Source organism: Salvelinus fontinalis, unplaced genomic scaffold, assembly GCF_029448725.1.
Source record: "Salvelinus fontinalis isolate EN_2023a unplaced genomic scaffold, ASM2944872v1 scaffold_0028, whole genome shotgun sequence".
Lineage (NCBI taxonomy): Eukaryota > Metazoa > Chordata > Actinopteri > Salmoniformes > Salmonidae > Salvelinus > Salvelinus fontinalis.
The window spans coordinates 72,072-85,000 of NW_026600237.1; the positions used below are offsets into that span (position 1 = coordinate 72,072).

The following is a 12,929-nucleotide window of genomic DNA, read 5'->3' on the forward strand; positions in this document are numbered from 1 at the left end:
TCCTGACTCTCCTCTCCTCTCTCCAGAAGTATCCCAGAGAAACCTGTTCCTAACTCTCCTCTCTCCAGAAGTATCCCAGAGAAACCTGGTCCTGACTCTCCTCTCTCCAGAAGTATCCCAGAGAAACCTGTTCCTGACCCTCCTCTCCTCTCTCCAGAAGTATCCCAGAGAAACCTGTTCCTGACTCTCCTCTCCTCTCTCCAGAAGTATCCCAGAGAAACCTGTTCCTGACTCTCCTCTCTCCAGAAGAATCCCAGAGAAACCTGGTCCTGACTCCCCTCTCCTCTCTCCAGAAGTATACCAGAGAAACCTGGTCCTGACTCTCCTCTCCTCTCTCCAGAAGTATCCCAGAGAAACATGTTCCTGTCTCTCCTCTCTCCAGAAGTATCCCAGAGAAACCTGGTCCTGACTCTCCTCTCTCCAGAAGTATCCCAGAGAAACCTGGTCCTGACTCTCCTCTCTCCAGAAGTATCCCAGAGAAACCTGGTCCTGACTCTCCTCTCTCCAGAAGTATCCCAGAGAAACCTGTTCCTGACTCACCTCTCCTCTCTCCAGAAGTATCCCGGAGAAACCTGTTCCTGACTCTCCTCTCTCCAGAAGAATCCCAGAGAAACCTGGTCCTGACTCTCCTCTCCTCTCTCCAGAAGTATCCCAGAGAAACCTGTTCCTGACTCTTCTCTCCTCTCTCCAGAAGTATCCCAGAGAAACCTGGTCCTGACTCTCCTCTCTCCAGAAGTATCCCAGAGAAACCTGGTCCTGACTCTCCTCTCTCCAGAAGTATCCCAGAGAAACCTGGTCCTGACTCTCATCTCTCCAGAAGTATCCCAGAGAAACCTGGTCCTGACTCTCCTCTCCTCTCTCCAGAAGTATCCCAGAGAAACCTGGTCCTGACTCTCCTCTCCTCTCCCCAGAAGTATCTCAGAGAAACCTGTTCCTGACTCTCCTCTCTACAGAAGTATCCAAGAGAAACCTGGTCCTGACTCTCCTCTCTCCAGAAGTATCCCAGAGAAACCTGTTCCTGACTCTCCTCTCTCCAGAAGTATCCCAGAGAAACCTGGTACTGACTCTCCTCTCTCCAGAAGTATCCAAGAGAAACCTGGTCCTGACTCTCCTCTCTCCAGAAGTATCCCAGAGAAACCTGGTCCTGACTCTCCTCTCTCCAGAAGTATCTCAGAGAAACCTGGTCCTGGCTCTCCCTCTCTCCAGAAGTATCCCAGAGAAACCTGGTCCTGACTCTCCTATCCCTCTCTCCAGAAGTATCCCAGAGAAACCTGTTCCTGACTCTCCTCTCCTCTCTCCAGAAGTATCTCAGAGAAACCTGGTCCTGGCTCTCCCTCTCTCCAGAAGTATCCCAGAGAAACCTGGTCCTGACTCTCCTATCCCTCTCTCCAGAAGTATCCCAGAGAAACCTGTTCCTGACTCTCCTCTCTCCAGAAGTATCCCAGAGAAACCTGGTCCTGACTCTCCTATCCCTCTCTCCAGAAGTATCCCAGAGAAACCTGTTCCTGACTCTCCTCTCCTCTCTCCAGAAGTATCCCAGAGAAACCTATTCCTGACTCTCCTCTCCTCTCTCCAGAAGTATCTCAGAGAAACCTGGTCCTGGCTCTCCCTCTCTCCAGAAGTATCCCAGAGAAACCTGTTCCGGACTCTCCTCTCTCCAGAAGTATCCCAGAGAAACCTGTTCCTGACTCTCCTCTCCTCTCTCCAGAAGTATCTCAGAGAAACCTGGTCCTGGCTCTCCCTCTCTCCAGAAGTATCCCAGAGAAACCTGGTCCTGACTCTCCTATCCCTCTCTCCAGAAGTATCCCAGAGAAACCTGTTCCTGACTCTCCTCTCTCCAGAAGTATCCCAGAGAAACCTGGTCCTGACTCTCCTATCCCTCTCTCCAGAAGTATCCCAGAGAAACCTGTTCCTGACTCTCCTCTCCTCTCTCCAGAAGTATCCCAGAGAAACCTATTCCTGACTCTCCTCTCCTCTCTCCAGAAGTATCTCAGAGAAACCTGGTCCTGGCTCTCCCTCTCTCCAGAAGTATCCCAGAGAAACCTGGTCCTGACTCTCCTATCCCTCTCTCCAGAAGTATCCCAGAGAAACCTGTTCCTGACTCTCCTCTCTACAGAAGTATCCCAGAGAAACCTGTTCCTGACTCTCCTCTCTCCAGAAGTATCCCAGAGAAACCTGTTCCTGACTCTCCTCTCTCCAGAAGTATTCCAGAGAAACCTGTTCCTGACTCTCCTCTCCTCTCTCCAGAAGTATCCCAGAGAAACCTGTTCCTGACTCTCCTCTCTCCAGAAGTATCCCAGATAAACCTGGTCCTGACTCTCCTCTCTCCAGAAGTATCCCAGAGAAACCTGGTCCTGACTCTCCTCTCTCCAGAAGTATCCCAGAGAAACCTGGTCCTGACTCTCCTCTCTCCAGAAGTATCCCAGAGAAACCTGTTCCTGACTCTCCTCTCTCCAGAAGTATCCCAGAGAAACCTGTTACTGACTCTCCTCTCTCCAGAAGTATCCAAGAGAAACCTGGTCCTGACTCTCCTCTCTCCAGAAGTATCCCAGAGAAACCTGGTCCTGACTCTCCTCTCTCCAGAAGTATCTCAGAGAAACCTGGTCCTGGCTCTCCCTCTCTCCAGAAGTATCCCAGAGAAACCTGGTCCTGACTCTCCTCTCTCCAGAAGTATCCCAGAGAAACCTGGTACTGACTCTCCTCTCTCCAGAAGTATCCAAGAGAAACCTGTTCCTGACTCTCCTCTCTCCAGAAGTATCCCAGAGAAACCTGGTCCTGACTCTCCTCTCTCCAGAAGTATCCCAGAGAAACCTGTTCCTGACTCTCCTCTCCTCTCTCCAAAAGTATCCCAGAGAAACCTGTTCCTGACTCTCCTCTCTCCAGAAGTATCCCAGAGAAACCTGGTCCTGACTATCCTCTCTCCAGAAGTATCCCAGAGAAACCTGTTCCTGACTTTCCTCTCTCCAGAAGTATCCCTGAGAAACCTGGTCCTGACTCTCCCTCTCTCCAGAAGTATCCCAGAGAAAAAGTTCCTGACTCTCCTCTCCTCTCTCCAGAAGTATCCCAGAGAAACCTGTTCCTGACTCTCCTCTCTCCAGAAGTATCCCAGAGAAACCTGTTCCTGACTCTCCTCTCTCCAGAAGTATTCCAGAGAAACCTGTTCCTGACTCTCCTCTCCTCTCTCCAGAAGTATCCCAGAGAAACCTGTTCCTAACTCTCCTCTCTCCAGAAGTATCCCAGAGAAACCTGGTCCTGACTCTCCTCTCTCCAGAAGTATCCCAGAGAAACCTGTTCCTGACCCTCCTCTCCTCTCTCCAGAAGTATACCAGAGAAACCTGTTCCTGACTCTCCTCTCCTCTCTCCAGAAGTATCCCAGAGAAACCTGTTCCTGACTCTCCTCTCTCCAGAAGAATCCCAGAGAAACCTGGTCCTGACTCCCCTCTCCTCTCTCCAGAAGTATACCAGAGAAACCTGGTCCTGACTCTCCTCTCCTCTCTCCAGAAGTATCCCAGAGAAACATGTTCCTGTCTCTCCTCTCTCCAGAAGTATCCCAGAGAAACCTGGTCCTGACTCTCCTCTCTCCAGAAGTATCCCAGAGAAACCTGGTCCTGACTCTCCTCTCTCCAGAAGTATCCCAGAGAAACCTGGTCCTGACTCTCCTCTCTCCAGAAGTATCCCAGAGAAACCTGTTCCTGACTCTCCTCTCCTCTCTCCAGAAGTATCCCGGAGAAACCTGTTCCTGACTCTCCTCTCTCCAGAAGAATCCCAGAGAAACCTGGTCCTGACTCTCCTCTCCTCTCTCCAGAAGTATCCCAGAGAAACCTGTTCCTGACTCTTCTCTCCTCTCTCCAGAAGTATCCCAGAGAAACCTGGTCCTGACTCTCCTCTCTCCAGAAGTATCCCAGAGAAACCTGGTCCTGACTCTCCTCTCTCCAGAAGTATCCCAGAGAAACCTGGTCCTGACTCTCATCTCTCCAGAAGTATCCCAGAGAAACCTGGTCCTGACTCTCCTCTCCTCTCTCCAGAAGTATCCCAGAGAAACCTGGTCCTGACTCTCCTCTCCTCTCCCCAGAAGTATCTCAGAGAAACCTGTTCCTGACTCTCCTCTCTACAGAAGTATAAAAGAGAAACCTGGTCCTGACTCTCCTCTCTCCAGAAGTATCCCAGAGAAACCTGTTCCTGACTCTCCTCTCTCCAGAAGTATCCCAGAGAAACCTGGTACTGACTCTCCTCTCTCCAGAAGTATCCAAGAGAAACCTGGTCCTGACTCTCCTCTCTCCAGAAGTATCCCAGAGAAACCTGGTCCTGACTCTCCTCTCTCCAGAAGTATCTCAGAGAAACCTGGTCCTGGCTCTCCCTCTCTCCAGAAGTATCCCAGAGAAACCTGGTCCTGACTCTCCTATCCCTCTCTCCAGAAGTATCCCAGAGAAACCTGTTCCTGACTCTCCTCTCCTCTCTCCAGAAGTATCTCAGAGAAACCTGGTCCTGGCTCTCCCTCTCTCCAGAAGTATCCCAGAGAAACCTGGTCCTGACTCTCCTATCCCTCTCTCCAGAAGTATCCCAGAGAAACCTGTTCCTGACTCTCCTCTCTCCAGAAGTATCCCAGAGAAACCTGGTCCTGACTCTCCTATCCCTCTCTCCAGAAGTATCCCAGAGAAACCTGTTCCTGACTCTCCTCTCCTCTCTCCAGAAGTATCCCAGAGAAACCTATTCCTGACTCTCCTCTCCTCTCTCCAGAAGTATCTCAGAGAAACCTGGTCCTGGCTCTCCCTCTCTCCAGAAGTATCCCAGAGAAACCTGTTCCGGACTCTCCTCTCTCCAGAAGTATCCCAGAGAAACCTGTTCCTGACTCTCCTCTCCTCTCTCCAGAAGTATCTCAGAGAAACCTGGTCCTGGCTCTCCCTCTCTCCAGAAGTATCCCAGAGAAACCTGGTCCTGACTCTCCTATCCCTCTCTCCAGAAGTATCCCAGAGAAACCTGTTCCTGACTCTCCTCTCTCCAGAAGTATCCCAGAGAAACCTGGTCCTGACTCTCCTATCCCTCTCTCCAGAAGTATCCCAGAGAAACCTGTTCCTGACTCTCCTCTCCTCTCTCCAGAAGTATCCCAGAGAAACCTATTCCTGACTCTCCTCTCCTCTCTCCAGAAGTATCTCAGAGAAACCTGGTCCTGGCTCTCCCTCTCTCCAGAAGTATCCCAGAGAAACCTGGTCCTGACTCTCCTATCCCTCTCTCCAGAAGTATCCCAGAGAAACCTGTTCCTGACTCTCCTCTCTACAGAAGTATCCCAGAGAAACCTGTTCCTGACTCTCCTCTCTCCAGAAGTATCCCAGAGAAACCTGTTCCTGACTCTCCTCTCTCCAGAAGTATTCCAGAGAAACCTGTTCCTGACTCTCCTCTCCTCTCTCCAGAAGTATCCCAGAGAAACCTGTTCCTGACTCTCCTCTCTCCAGAAGTATCCCAGATAAACCTGGTCCTGACTCTCCTCTCTCCAGAAGTATCCCAGAGAAACCTGGTCCTGACTCTCCTCTCTCCAGAAGTATCCCAGAGAAACCTGGTCCTGACTCTCCTCTCTCCAGAAGTATCCCAGAGAAACCTGTTCCTGACTCTCCTCTCTCCAGAAGTATCCCAGAGAAACCTGTTACTGACTCTCCCTCTCTCCAGAAGTATCCCAGAGAAACCTGTTCCGGACTCTCCTCTCTCCAGAAGTATCCCAGAGAAACCTGGTCCTGACTCTCCTCTCTCCAGAAGTATCCCAGAGAAACCTGTTCCTGACTCTCCTCTCTCCAGAAGTATCCCAGAGAAACCTGTTCCTGACTCTCCTCTCCTCTCTCCAGAAGTATCTCAGAGAAACCTGGTCCTGGCTCTCCCTCTCTCCAGAAGTATCCCAGAGAAACCTGGTCCTGACTCTCCTATCCCTCTCTCCAGAAGTATCCCAGAGAAACCTGTTCCTGACTCTCCTCTCTCCAGAAGTATCCCAGAGAAACCTGGTCCTGACTCTCCTATCCCTCTCTCCAGAAGTATCCCAGAGAAACCTGTTCCTGACTCTCCTCTCCTCTCTCCAGAAGTATCCCAGAGAAACCTATTCCTGACTCTCCTCTCCTCTCTCCAGAAGTATCTCAGAGAAACCTGGTCCTGGCTCTCCCTCTCTCCAGAAGTATCCCAGAGAAACCTGGTCCTGACTCTCCTATCCCTCTCTCCAGAAGTATCCCAGAGAAACCTGTTCCTGACTCTCCTCTCTACAGAAGTATCCCAGAGAAACCTGTTCCTGACTCTCCTCTCTCCAGAAGTATCCCAGAGAAACCTGTTCCTGACTCTCCTCTCTCCAGAAGTATTCCAGAGAAACCTGTTCCTGACTCTCCTCTCCTCTCTCCAGAAGTATCCCAGAGAAACCTGTTCCTGACTCTCCTCTCTCCAGAAGTATCCCAGAGAAACCTGGTCCTGACTCTCCTCTCTCCAGAAGTATCCCAGAGAAACCTGGTCCTGACTCTCCTCTCTCCAGAAGTATCCCAGAGAAACCTGGTCCTGACTCTCCTCTCTCCAGAAGTATCCCAGAGAAACCTGTTCCTGACTCTCCTCTCTCCAGAAGTATCCCAGAGAAACCTGTTACTGACTCTCCCTCTCTCCAGAAGTATCCCAGAGAAACCTGTTCCGGACTCTCCTCTCTCCAGAAGTATCCCAGAGAAACCTGGTCCTGACTCTCCTCTCTCCAGAAGTATCCCAGAGAAACCTGTTCCTGACTCTCCTCTCTCCAGAAGTATCCCAGAGAAACCTGTTACTGACTCTCCCTCTCTCCAGAAGTATCCCAGAGAAACCTGTTCCGGACTCTCCTCTCTCCAGAAGTATCCCAGAGAAACCTGGTCCTGACTCTCCTCTCCTCTCTCCAGAAGTATCCCAGAGAAACCTGTTCCGGACTCTCCCCTCTCCAGAAGTATCCCAGAGAAACCTGTTCCTGACTCTCCTCTCTCCAGAAGTATCCCAGAGAAACCTGGTCCTGACTCTCCCTCTCTCCAGAAGTATCCCAGAGAAACCTGGTTCGTTGTTCAATAATGAATGCAACGGAAAACGTTCTTAAACATTTTGCAACAGAATACGAAAATGTACTTTTGTCATTGGACAGGTCAAAGTCGTTTTTTTCCCGTTTGGTGCCAAATGAACATGACCCAGGAACATTGCAGGGGGCTGACAGACGACCTCAAGGTGACCAGTGTCTTTGTGTTCCCGGCCCAGACCCACCCTGGCAGTAACTGGATATAGGTGCTGGGGAATAGTGCAAAACTCCTGTGGCAAACAGACCTCACCGGGGGGACAACTGGGAGAGAGAATGTGTGTGTGTGTGTGTGTGTGTGTGTGTGTGTGTGTGTGTGTGTGTGTGTGTGTGTGTGTGTGTGTGCGTGCGTGCGTGCGTGCGTGCGTGCGTGCGTGCGTGCGTGCGTGCGTGCGTGCGTGCGTGCGTGCGTGTGTGTGTGTCAGTTCACTGCCATGTATCTGAGTCATGGGTCATAGCCGTTTATCTTATCTGGTGTCTAACAGCCAATGGGATCACAGCATGTCAGAAGGTGAAAGGTCGTCCCTTCGTTAGTACTGTAGTGGTACTAACAGCGTTATCTCAGTCAATATTAACCTCTGCTGGGGAATCTCCCCTCGGACAGGCTTGCAACACAGCCTGTGGAAAATTCCATCTACGTTTGTTCAAAATGTACAAACAGAATGACAGAAAAGTAGGACTTTAGACGTCACTACTGATTACCGACAACGTGTCCTTTAAAGGGAACACTTCACGTTTTATTTACATGATTTTAGTAAAGAAGTGAATGCCTTCTGTAATGACGTGTTGAAGGAGCCAGGAGGAAAAACAATAGTATCAGTGTGAAGAACGCAGCGTGGTGACGGGAGGCTGTTCTGGTCTGACCAATGACATCAGAGTCCTTCAACTGTGACACGTGAAGAACACAGGTTGGCCCGCGTTCTAGAACAGGGGCTGTCCAATAATAGCAAGGTAAATATATATATATATAGAGGAGACTGGAGAGAGGGAGAGGTGAGGAGAATCATACCATCATTTAACTCTATCTGCCAACTACGCACACACACACACACACACACACACATGCAAACACACACACACACACACACACACACACACACACACACACACACACACACACACACACACACACACACACACACACACACACACACACACACACACACACACACACACACACACACACACACACACACACACACACACACACACACACACAGGCATGACAATCAGCGCTGTTGCAGAGGGAAACTGACAGGTGCTGTTCAGGGTCATTCAAACCCTCATTTATAACACTGTCCTCTACGCAGCCCCATGCTGACCTGTGGACTGGTTGGTTCTGTTATAACACTGTCCTCTACACAGCCCCACGCTGACCTGTGGACTGGTTGGTTCTGTTATAATACTGTCCTCTACACAGCCCCATGCTGACCTGTGGACTGGTTGGTTCTGTTATAACACTGTCCTCTACACAGCCCCACGCTGACCTGTGGACTGGTTGGTGCTGTTATAATACTGTCCTCTACGCAGCCCCACGCTGACCTGTGGACTGGTTGGTGCTGTTATAATACTGTCCTCTACGCAGCCCCACGCTGACCTGTGGACTGGTTGGTGCTGTTATAATACTGTCCTCTACACAGCCCCATGCTGACCTGTGGACTGGTTGGTGCTGTTATAATACTGTCCTCTACACAGCCCCACGCTGACCTGTGGACTGGTTGGTTCTGTTATAACACTGTCCTCTACGCAGCCCCACGCTGACCTGTGGACTGGTTGGTGCTGTTATAATACTGTCCTCTACGCAGCGCCAGGCTGACCTGTGGACTGGTTGGTTCTGTTATAACACTGTCCTCTACGCAGCCCCACGCTGACCTGTGGACTGGTTGGTTCTGTTATAACACTGTCCTCTACACAGCCCCACGCTGACCTGTGGACTGGTTGGTTCTGTTATAACACTGTCCTCTACACAGCCCCACGCTGACCTGTGGACTGGTTGGTTCTGTTATAACACTGTCCTCTACGCAGCGCCAGGCTGACCTGTGGACTGGTTGGTTCTGTTATAACACTGTCCTCTACGCAGCGCCAGGCTGACCTGTGGACTGGTTGGTTCTGTTATAACACTGTCCTCTACGCAGCGCCAGGCTGACCTGTGGACTGGTTGGTTCTGTTATAACACTGTCCTCTACGCAGCGCCACGCTGACCTGTGGACTGGTTGGTGCTGTTATAATACTGTCCTCTACGCAGCGCCAGGCTGACCTGTGGACTGGTTGGTGCTGTTATAATACTGTCCTCTACGCAGCCCCACGCTGACCTGTGGACTGGTTGGTGCTGTTATAATACTGTCCTCTACCCAGCGTCACGCTGACCTGTGGACTGGTTGGTTCTGTTATAACACTGTCCTCTACGCAGCCCCAGGCTGACCTGTGGACTGGTTGGTTCTGTTATAATACTGTCCTCTACGCAGCGCCATGCTGACCTGTGGACTGGTTGGTGCTGTTATAATACTGTCCTCTACGCAGCCCCACGCTGACCTGTGGACTGGTTGGTTCTGTTATAACACTGTCCTCTACGCAGCCCCACGCTGACCTGTGGACTGGTTGGTTCTGTTATAACACTGTCCTCTACACAGCCCCACGCTGACCTGTGGACTGGTTGGTGCTGTTATAATACTGTCCTCTACGCAGCCCCACGCTGACCTGTGGACTGGTTGGTGCTGTTATAACACTGTCCTCTACGCAGCGCCAGGCTGACCTGTGGACTGGTTGGTTCTGTTATAACACTGTCCTCTACGCAGCCCCACGCTGACCTGTGGACTGGTTGGTTCTGTTATAATACTGTCCTCTACGCAGCCCCACGCTGACCTGTGGACTGGTTGGTTCTGTTATAATACTGTCCTCTACGCAGCCCCACGCTGACCTGTGGACTGGTTGGTGCTGTTATAATACTGTCCTCTACGCAGCCCCACGCTGACCTGTGGACTGGTTGGTGCTGTTATAATACTGTCCTCTACACAGCCCCACGCTGACCTGTGGACTGGTTGGTTCTGTTATAACACTGTCCTCTACGCAGCCCCACGCTGACCTGTGGACTGGTTGGTGCTGTTATAACACTGTCCTCTACGCAGCCCCATGCTGACCTGTGGACTGGTTGGTTCTGTTATAATACTGTCCTCTACGCAGCGCCACGCTGACCTGTGGACTGGTTGGTGCTGTTATAACACTGTCCTCTACGCAGCGTCACGCTGACCTGTGGACTGGTTGGTTCTGTTATAATACTGTCCTCTACTTAGCGCCACGCTGACCTGTGGACTGGTTGGTTCTGTTATAATACTGTCCTCTACCCAGCGCCAGGCTGACCTGTGGACTGGTTGGTGCTGTTATAATACTGTCCTCTACACAGCCCCACGCTGACCTGTGGACTGGTTGGTGCTGTTATAATACTGTCCTCTACGCAGCCCCAGGCTGACCTGTGGACTGGTTGGTTCTGTTATAATACTGTCCTCTACGCAGCCCCACGCTGACCTGTGGACTGGTTGGTTCTGTTATAATACTGTCCTCTACGCAGCCCCATGCTGACCTGTGGACTGGTTGGTTCTGTTATAATACTGTCCTCTACGCAGCCCCATGCTGACCTGTGGACTGGTTGGTTCTGTTATAATACTGTCCTCTACGCAGCGCCAGGCTGACCTGTGGACTGGTTGGTGCTGTTATAACACTGTCCTCTACGCAGCGCCAGGCTGACCTGTGGACTGGTTGGTTCTGTTATAACACTGTCCTCTACGCAGCCCCACGCTGACCTGTGGACTGGTTGGTTCTGTTATAACACTGTCCTCTACACAGCCCCACGCTGACCTGTGGACTGGTTGGTGCTGTTATAATACTGTCCTCTACGCAGCCCCACGCTGACCTGTGGACTGGTTGGTTCTGTTATAACACTGTCCTCTACGCAGCCCCACGCTGACCTGTGGACTGGTTGGTGCTGTTATAATACTGTCCTCTACGCAGCCCCACGCTGACCTGTGGACTGGTTGGTTCTGTTATAACACTGTCCTCTACACAGCCCCATGCTGACCTGTGGACTGGTTGGTTCTGTTATAACACTGTCCTCTACGCAGCCCCACGCTGACCTGTGGACTGGTTGGTGCTGTTATAATACTGTCCTCTACGCAGCGCCAGGCTGACCTGTGGACTGGTTGGTTCTGTTATAACACTGTCCTCTACGCAGCCCCACGCTGACCTGTGGACTGGTTGGTGCTGTTATAATACTGTCCTCTACGCAGCGCCAGGCTGACCTGTGGACTGGTTGGTTCTGTTATAACACTGTCCTCTACGCAGCCCCACGCTGACCTGTGGACTGGTTGGTTCTGTTATAACACTGTCCTCTACACAGCCCCACGCTGACCTGTGGACTGGTTGGTGCTGTTATAATACTGTCCTCTACGCAGCCCCACGCTGACCTGTGGACTGGTTGGTGCTGTTATAATACTGTCCTCTACGCAGCCCCACGCTGACCTGTGGACTGGTTGGTTCTGTTATAACACTGTCCTCTACGCAGCGTCACGCTGACCTGTGGACTGGTTGGTTCTGTTATAACACTGTCCTCTACGCAGCGCCAGGCTGACCTGTGGACTGGTTGGTGCTGTTATAATACTGTCCTCTACGCAGCGCCAGGCTGACCTGTGGACTGGTTGGTTCTGTTATAATACTGTCCTCTACGCAGCGCCAGGCTGACCTGTGGACTGGTTGGTTCTGTTATAACACTGTCCTCTACGCAGCCCCATGCTGACCTGTGGACTGGTTGGTTCTGTTATAACACTGTCCTCTACGCAGCCCCACGCTGACCTGTGGACTGGTTGGTTCTGTTATAATACTGTCCTCTACACAGCCCCATGCTGACCTGTGGACTGGTTGGTTCTGTTATAACACTGTCCTCTACACAGCCCCACGCTGACCTGTGGACTGGTTGGTTCTGTTATAACACTGTCCTCTACGCAGCGTCACGCTGACCTGTGGACTGGTTGGTGCTGTTATAATACTGTCCTCTACACAGCCCCATGCTGACCTGTGGACTGGTTGGTGCTGTTATAATACTGTCCTCTACGCAGCCCCACGCTGACCTGTGGACTGGTTGGTTCTGTTATAACACTGTCCTCTACACAGCCCCATGCTGACCTGTGGACTGGTTGGTTCTGTTATAACACTGTCCTCTACGCAGCGTCACGCTGACCTGTGGACTGGTTGGTGCTGTTATAATACTGTCCTCTACGCAGCCCCATGCTGACCTGTGGACTGGTTGGTTCTGTTATAACACTGTCCTCTACGCAGCGCCATGCTGACCTGTGGACTGGTTGGTGCTGATTTTAACCTGACACCAGTTTACATCAGGGGCAAATAATTTCTTTAGAGTGGTTGAACTTTGGCAGCAACAATGAGGATTCTCTGTCTACCAGTAGGTTACAGTCTGTCAGTGGCCTTGTCCACACTGTCTTTACCCACTAGATGGAGTCCATACAACATCTACCAGTATGATAGTCTGTCAAGGGCTTGTCCATACTGTCTTTACCCACTGGATGGAGTCCATACAACACAACAGAAGTCCAGACAAGGTAACCAGAGAATCAGCCTCTTCCTGACTACCTGCTCAGAACTGACAACCACAACAGCACTACCTGTTAATCTACATAACATTCGTACCTGTCAATCTACATAACATTATTACCTGTCAATCAACATAACATTAGTACCTGTCAATCAACATAACATTATTACCTGTTAATCTACATAACATTCGTACCTGTCAATCTACATAACATTATTACCTGTTAATCTACATAACATTCGTACCTGTCAATCTACATAACATTATTACCTGTCAATCAACATA

At 51.0% G+C, this 12,929-nt stretch overlaps 1 protein-coding gene and 1 long non-coding RNA gene across 2 annotated transcripts in view; one reads left to right on the forward strand and one right to left on the reverse strand.

Annotated features, from left to right (window-relative positions):
• LOC129842270 (alpha-actinin-2-like) overlaps nucleotides 1-12,929 on the reverse strand; it is a 105,315-nt gene that overhangs the window by 49,919 nt on the left and 42,467 nt on the right. The window lies entirely within an intron of this gene.
• The window catches only part of LOC129842271 (uncharacterized), a 22,447-nt gene continuing 17,331 nt past the window's right edge, over nucleotides 7,814-12,929 (forward strand). Inside the window, exon 1 of the long non-coding RNA XR_008757533.1 lies at nucleotides 7,814-7,996. This is a non-coding gene — a long non-coding RNA (uncharacterized LOC129842271). The remainder of the gene's footprint in view (nucleotides 7,997-12,929) is intronic.